Source organism: Neltuma alba, unplaced genomic scaffold, assembly GCF_004799145.2.
Source record: "Neltuma alba isolate B1F8T4 unplaced genomic scaffold, ASM479914v2 tig00010791_pilon, whole genome shotgun sequence".
Classification (NCBI taxonomy): domain Eukaryota; kingdom Viridiplantae; phylum Streptophyta; class Magnoliopsida; order Fabales; family Fabaceae; genus Neltuma; species Neltuma alba.
Genome location: NW_021635608.1, coordinates 796 through 8,064, shown reverse-complemented (window position 1 = coordinate 8,064; position 7,269 = coordinate 796). Strand labels below are relative to the sequence as shown.

At 31.8% G+C, this 7,269-nt stretch overlaps 1 pseudogene; it reads right to left on the bottom strand.

Annotated features, from left to right (window-relative positions):
• Positions 1 to 250: 250 nt before the first annotated feature.
• LOC114759133 (protein NRT1/ PTR FAMILY 4.3-like) lies at positions 251 to 5,349 on the bottom strand (annotated as a pseudogene).
• Positions 5,350 to 7,269: the final 1,920 nt, after the last annotated feature.

The window sequence follows — 7,269 nt, the reverse complement described above, 5'->3', positions numbered from 1 at the left end:
TTGACAACTAGTTAAAGGAAAATTATTATCTTCAGCATCTGTATAATGTATACATAAATAAATAGGAAGTCACACTTTTTTATAAACCATAAACAGTGACTCATTTTTTGGACTTTGCACGGTGGATGAGGCTTACATCTGATTTATATAATCCATTCATATATTAACCTAAAACCTGATTGAGTTAACTTATAGTAATAAGTTAGGGAAAATTATCACCTCCAAGATATCTAGCATTAAAGTCTTGAGATTATTTAGAAGAGTACCATCTTGACCAGAAAAGATAGTTGAGGAAGTTGAGGAAGCTCAATGCAGCAAGCAGCCAATAGAACAAATCCAACCTATCTTTGTTTAGATCATTTTCATGAAGCCAGCCACCATTAGAACTGGTACGGGTGATCTTATTCACCAAAGAGACCAAAACTGAGCTCAAGTAAACCCAAAGGAGTATGAACAATAAGTGATTGAAGTCAAGAATGCCTCCATTCCTCTAATGTTATTGGATTGTTTGTAAAAGAACTCTATGAGTCCCACTGCTGTGAACATCTCAGATAACCCAAAGATCACAAACTGTGGTGTAATCCAAAGAATGGGAAGCTTTTGGTTGAAGTTCACAGCTTGATCTCTTCTCTTCTTCTCCATAAAAGCTGCTGAGATCATGGAGAAAGTCGCTGCAAAGAGGCCAAACCCTATTCTGGTTAATGGGGAGATACCTGAATCATGGCCTGTGAGTTTTCTGGCAAAAGGGACAAAGAAAGCGTCATAGAGAGGGACCAAGACAATGAGGAGCATGTAAGGGATGCTTTGGAGGGAAGCTGGAGGGATCTGGAAGGTTCTAGAAAGATGGGTGTCCATTGAAGATCCTTGTTGAACTGAGAATGTTTGGAGTTGAGCTAGGATTGTGTTGAAGATGATTGTACAAGCAAAGATAGGGATGGTTGAGAGTAATGTCTTCACTTGCTCAACTTGAGTAATGCTGCACAATCTCCATGGAGTTTCCTCTGGAATAGTCTCACCTTGGACTCTGATACATGCCTTGTTCAAAAACCTGAAATAAGAGTAATTTCTAGACAGTTGAGCAGGTTGTGATTTGCGAATGATAATAGAATCCATAGAATTTTATGTAGGGAGAGAGAAATTGAGAGAGGTAGGGCCTGCCTTTATTCCTTGAAGTATGGAAGGGAGATGAAGAATCTTTTCTCCCTGCCTTATACATAGGACCAGAGGAGTATATAGGAGTGGGTTCCGATTCGTGCAATTGCATCTAAAATCTATGAAAGTTGACCCACGTCTTTCTCCTTATAACGCTATATGTTGTTTCAAAATGTTTCATAAGAGTTTTAAATTATGTTTTTCAATTAGTTTACTTTCTAAGTCGTTAAATATTAATTTTCTTAACATGTCACTCAAAATATTATGAATGAAAATTCTTATAGATAAAATGGAAAGAAAGAAAGTCAGTGGAAGTACCTGCACTTATCCGTATGACTCTGACCCTCTCTAGGTGAGTCAGTAGACTGGCCAACACTATTGTTTTGGTCACTATGAACATTTCTCTTTAATATTGCAGCCACAAACACCTGACAGGATTTGGCATTACTTGTATGGTTCAAGATACATCAGATTGTATTTCGAGAATATAATCTACATATTTCAGATTTCACTAGTTAAATTCTCCATCGAATCTATCCCATACCTCAATTAAACGTCAATTTTTTTAATCCAAACAACACATGGCAGATTTTATACCCACAAGTTACGACAACCCATCCTCGCTCCTAGATTAAATATGTCCCATATATGATCAATAAAAAGACTATTATATATTACTACCTACGGTCTCTAATGTAAGACCCAAACGATTAATTTTAAAAAACTAAAAAAGTTAATAAATTACTTTTAAGTATTTATATTCATCATTTTTCTCTAAAATAATATGTCTCACTCATACATTGGCTTATAATCTAATGATAGAGATCATGTAGCATATGTTATAATTAACTAACTTTCTTAATCTTTCCAAATTAGTTAATTGGGTCTTATATTAAGGATCGGATGTACTAATAAAAATGAGAAGAATATAGAGTCATATGATTCTTCATACTTGAGCAACGGGAGTGAGAATGCTGCCTTGTGGAGTCTTATTCCTATATGACAAAGTCCCACATATCAAGCTAAGTAGCCCCAGCGCCATAGCTGTAGCAGAAACAGCGAAACCAGTGTCCATGCCAGAGTGAGTTTGGACCCAAATAAGAAGGGTTAGGGCAACAAGTTCACCCATTGAGAAGGCAAAATAGGCAAGGTTGAAGTAAGTTGAGAGGCTCTTTAATTGTTGTGAGTTGCGTCGGTTGAATTGGTCTCCTCCATGAGCTATCATATTAGGCTTCACACACCCACTTCCTAATGCCACCATGTATATTGCCAAGAAGAATATTGCAGCTTCCAACCCTTTTGCTTCTTGGCATTCACCATTTAGTATGTTGGAGCATTTGGATGGCTTTAGTTCGGGAAAATGTGCTTGCATTGACAATAATATGAAACCCTATCACGGAGAACCATGTATAAGCAATACACACCACATATATAAAAGGAAGGTTTCGTTGAAATGTTTGCAAGGATCTTATAAAAGAGAATTGTTATGTACTCTTAGAATGTCATTTCATTTGTATTCTCATGTGTAAGAACAATTCATGTCAAATGAATGAATTAGATTCAAATTTAAATAGTCTAATTACATTATGAGATTAAAAGAAATTTTTACCCCTAAACTATTACATGAGGATCACTGATTATGAGTATTCTTTGACTAATAGATAGTAACATTGGTCGTTAACTTCAAGAAAAAAGATATAGGCTAGTTTAGGGTATTTTTGCTCCTAAAGTATTTATGAAAGGGCAATCAACATCATAAAGTTCAATAATGTGGAACGATCGGTACCCCAATTTTATAATTAGGACTGGAGTTAATAGTTATTTGTAAGAAGGAGGGCTTACAAAGAGTTCGAGAAAGCTAAAGATGAGGATGGTCCGAATCTGAAAACCCAAGAAAGGAGTCAGAAAGATAGCCACCGAGGAGAGCCATGAGAAAGATAGTCCCAACGAAGTTGGTTACAATGTTGGCTGATTTTGGGAGAGAGAAACGCATGTCGTTTACCAAATACGTTATCAGATTGTTTCCCACCGCTGCTACTCCCATTATTTCAAATCCTTGAAACCCTGTGTCGTTCCAACTCTTCAATATTAGATACATTGATAAAATTTAATTGATTCATGACTGGATAAAAAAGTAATTAAAAAAATAATCCAAAATGATTAAAAAAAATGTTATGGTATTCTATGTTATAGTATTCAACCTAATCAACCTAATAAGAAGAGTTACATTGCTATAACATTGTATTCTCTGTATACTATCTCCAACCATAATGCTATAACGTAACTTAATAATATTTTTCCATAATTGATTTAAAAAATTGGGTATAAAAAATGTGACCATTGACAATTTTATAAATTTCTATACTGGCTAGAAAATAACTGTTTCTACACACTGGTTAAGATTATAACTAGTGTACAAAGTCCTTTATTTGCTATGAATGTCATTTGTTTTTTATTCAAAAAAAAAAAAACAGTGTACAAAGCCAATGTTTTCTTTATATTGATTAGTTTTACAATTGGTGTGGAAAATAAAAAAAATTAAAAAGGTATTTTAGTCATTTTTTACACCGGATAGTTTTATGACAAGTGTAAGAAGCATTACAAATAATAATTAAAGAAAACAACACCGCAGTACATGAATCACAATTTTTTACCGTCCATTTTCATTAGAAAGAATACAATAGCTATCCAAGATTTCTAATGTGAAAAAAGGGTTTTTCCAAGTTGCCTATTGTAAAAATTAATTTAATTAGACGTCAGAGAGCAAACCACACTACAAATATTACTTCCTTTGTACTTTTTCTATTTTTTGAGTATATGTATTCCCATTGTTGACCCATTGACACGTAACTTGGTCAAATATTGCATTATCATATCTGATGCCAATGTGACACTAATGGTCAAATCATCAACATATCATCAGATTCCACCCATATAAATCTAATAATCTGCCTTTTTCCTCAATTGGAAAAAGCTAGGAGGCTTATTTTCATGTCAGATTTCTCCAATTAAATTAAGGAACACCAATTTGAGGAACAAATTAAATTATTAAATCTCTCCGGAAAAAATTATCTCATTACTCAATCCCAACTAGATTAACCCTGCGCATTTACACAGACTTTAAGTTGTACATATTATTTATGCAGAAAGAAAAATATGTACACTGATTTGGTAACAAGGTGTACCAAAGGTTAAAGGAAAAAAAAATCCACCTTACTTTCTTCAACGGTTGTCACATGCAACCGGTGTGAAAAAGGATTATTTTCTACACCAGTCAGTGTCACAAATTGGTGTAGAAAATAAATAAAGAAATAGCCCCACATCTTATTTATGAAAATGCCACCATTCATACCTTCTGTAGAAATATTTTTTTCACTGGTGCGCATCATTTGGCATTTATGATTGTATGGCTTCTTATAACAACTTTACACACATACACACATATTTTTATGATGTGTAAAATATACGAACAGTGCCTAAACAATACAACCTATTTCTTAGGTTCGATATTGTTTGCAGTGCATATATTTATCTACTCAAGTAAGAAAAACATCAATATTAATATATTATGAATCTACATTAAATATATTCAATTTGTAAGGATCGATATTATTACCACTTACAAATCATTAAAAGTATGATTCATTTTCTCAGATCATATTCTGTCATTACTAAAAATATAGATTTTTAATGTGACTTTCAGTGACGATAAAAAAATCCTGCTGAAAGTTAAATTTTAGCGACGACTTTAGAAAGTTACTGCTAAGAATATGTCTTTTGATGGCAATAAAAAAATTGCTGCTAAAAATTAACTTTTAATTGTGATTTCTTTTTTTGTCGCCACTAAAAATCAATTTTTTTAGTATACACATGTGATCTACCTAATCAACTCATAAAAGTTGGCAGTTTTGCTAAAATTCTGGGATTTTTAGTTTAACATCAAATTAAACAATATGCATAAACAAGAACCAGAGACGAAGAAGGTTATGTAGTGAATTAAAAAGAAGAAGAAGAATCAAATCCAAACAAAATAAAACAGAAAAAAATAATAAAAAAGATCGATAGAGAGATACCAAGAAGAAAAGAAGCAGCTGTCATTCCTCCATGCTTGTTCGGATTGGAAGGTCTTCCTCTCCAATCAACATACCTCTCTGATTCTTCGTCTGTATTTGCATTCTCTCTCCTAATTTCCTCCATTTTCTCTCTCTAAATCTAACTATTTTCTCCCTGTTTTCTTCTTCCTTTTTTCCTCCTAAGCTTATTATTTTCTCGACGTTCTTTTCTGTGAGAAGAAATAGATATTTGCCCATTCCCATTGCTACTTTTATACGCAAACGAATTGGTTTGCTAGCAATTTCGTGTCACTAACTTGGGGAAGAGAGAGAGAGATTTATTTTCAATTATATTTTTTAAATACATAATATAATATGATGGTAGAAAAATTAATTTCGTTAAATTTGTAATATACATGCATTGACCACAACGAATGTATCCAAAGGGGGATTCACCTTCCTGTAACAAAATCCAAAACATTAAATGCGTTTTAGATATAAGTATCCAATAATTAGAAAATAAATTGATTTACTATGTTTAAATACGTTTCAAGAAAAATAATCATTTTCAACTTTATACATATAGTCAATGTTGTCAAACTCACGAGTTGACTCTCAAGTTTAACGTTTTTACGTTTTCAGTTAGCAAAATCGTATCAATTCACTCTTAAACTCGTGATAATTGTAAACTCGATTAAACTTACGAGTTCATTTATCGAATTTACTGTTTTTACATTTTAAGCTTACAAAATCGTGTTAACTTACTCTTGAATGTGATAAATTATGAATATTAATGGATATAATTTAATTATTTAAATTTAAAATATATTTAAATGAAATTGTTCTCATTTTTTATATTAATTATTTGATTATATAATTTTAATACTAGTTTATTAATAAAAGTAAACTCTTACGAGTTCACGATTCGAGTTTATATCATTCTCACAGGTTTGTTTAAACTCGCGAGTTTGACAATCTTGCATATAGTCTTGAATAATATGACTTTCTTCAAAATACATATAATTTACCAACACTAATTGGTTAAAGTCGCGTATTCTTCTTGCTGGTAAAAGAAAGTCGCGTATTCTTCTTAATTGATTTGAGTGTCGAAAAGTATCATTAAAAGCTCACATCTATTTAGTTTAACCCGACTTGATCTGGATTAGTCAAACTTTCCAAAAGCTAATGGTATACATAATAATTAATGCTTATGGTCATTTATTGTGAAGAATCAATTAAGACAAATAAAAGGAAAAGACGTAGGTTTATTTGTTTATGTATCCACCTACATTCAAATCTTAACTTATGAGAATTAAGACTCCATTCCAAATCCTACAATTTAAAGCTCATGATTCTTTGTAAGAGATTAGAGGCCTAACAAGATTCTCACAAGATTTTCATAAATATATTTATTACTTTATTATTCATTGTCCTCCCTTATTCATTTACCTTGTAGGACCAGTAATATTTAATTCGCTGGTAGTGAGTTTTTTTTTTTTTAAATTCAGAAGTACAATATTTATACACTTGGTCAGATTTGGCTAATTAGAACTAAATATATTTGTTACAACACTCTAGATGTAGAATAATTTTTGGTGGACTTATGTTTTGATAATTCAAAAATTAGAGGTCACTTTTGCAAAAGAAAAAAAACAAGTAGTTAACTCCTTAATAAGTTTTAAATGTGTTTGAAACTCTCTTCAAAATTCCATTTCTTGTGTTTAATTATAGTTTAAATCTTCAAAAAGCGTTTTTTCAGTTTCTGGTTTTGATAAAATCGATTTTGGGCTTGTCCAAAATCGAGTTTGCATGTCTTTAATTTCATGTTATCTTTGTTGCCAAATAGATTTTGCACTCCGTTAATTTGTTGCTCAAACTTGATTTTTAGTGTTTGATAATAACAAAAAGCATTTTAAAAAATACTTTCATGTAAATTGAGATAAAACTTTTCTCACATACTTACTTTTCGTAAAATTACTTTTAAAACTATGATTTAGTTTTCTTCCAAATACCCCCGTCTAATTAGTTATCTCAATCAATATCTATTTTAGCAGCATCATTTTTT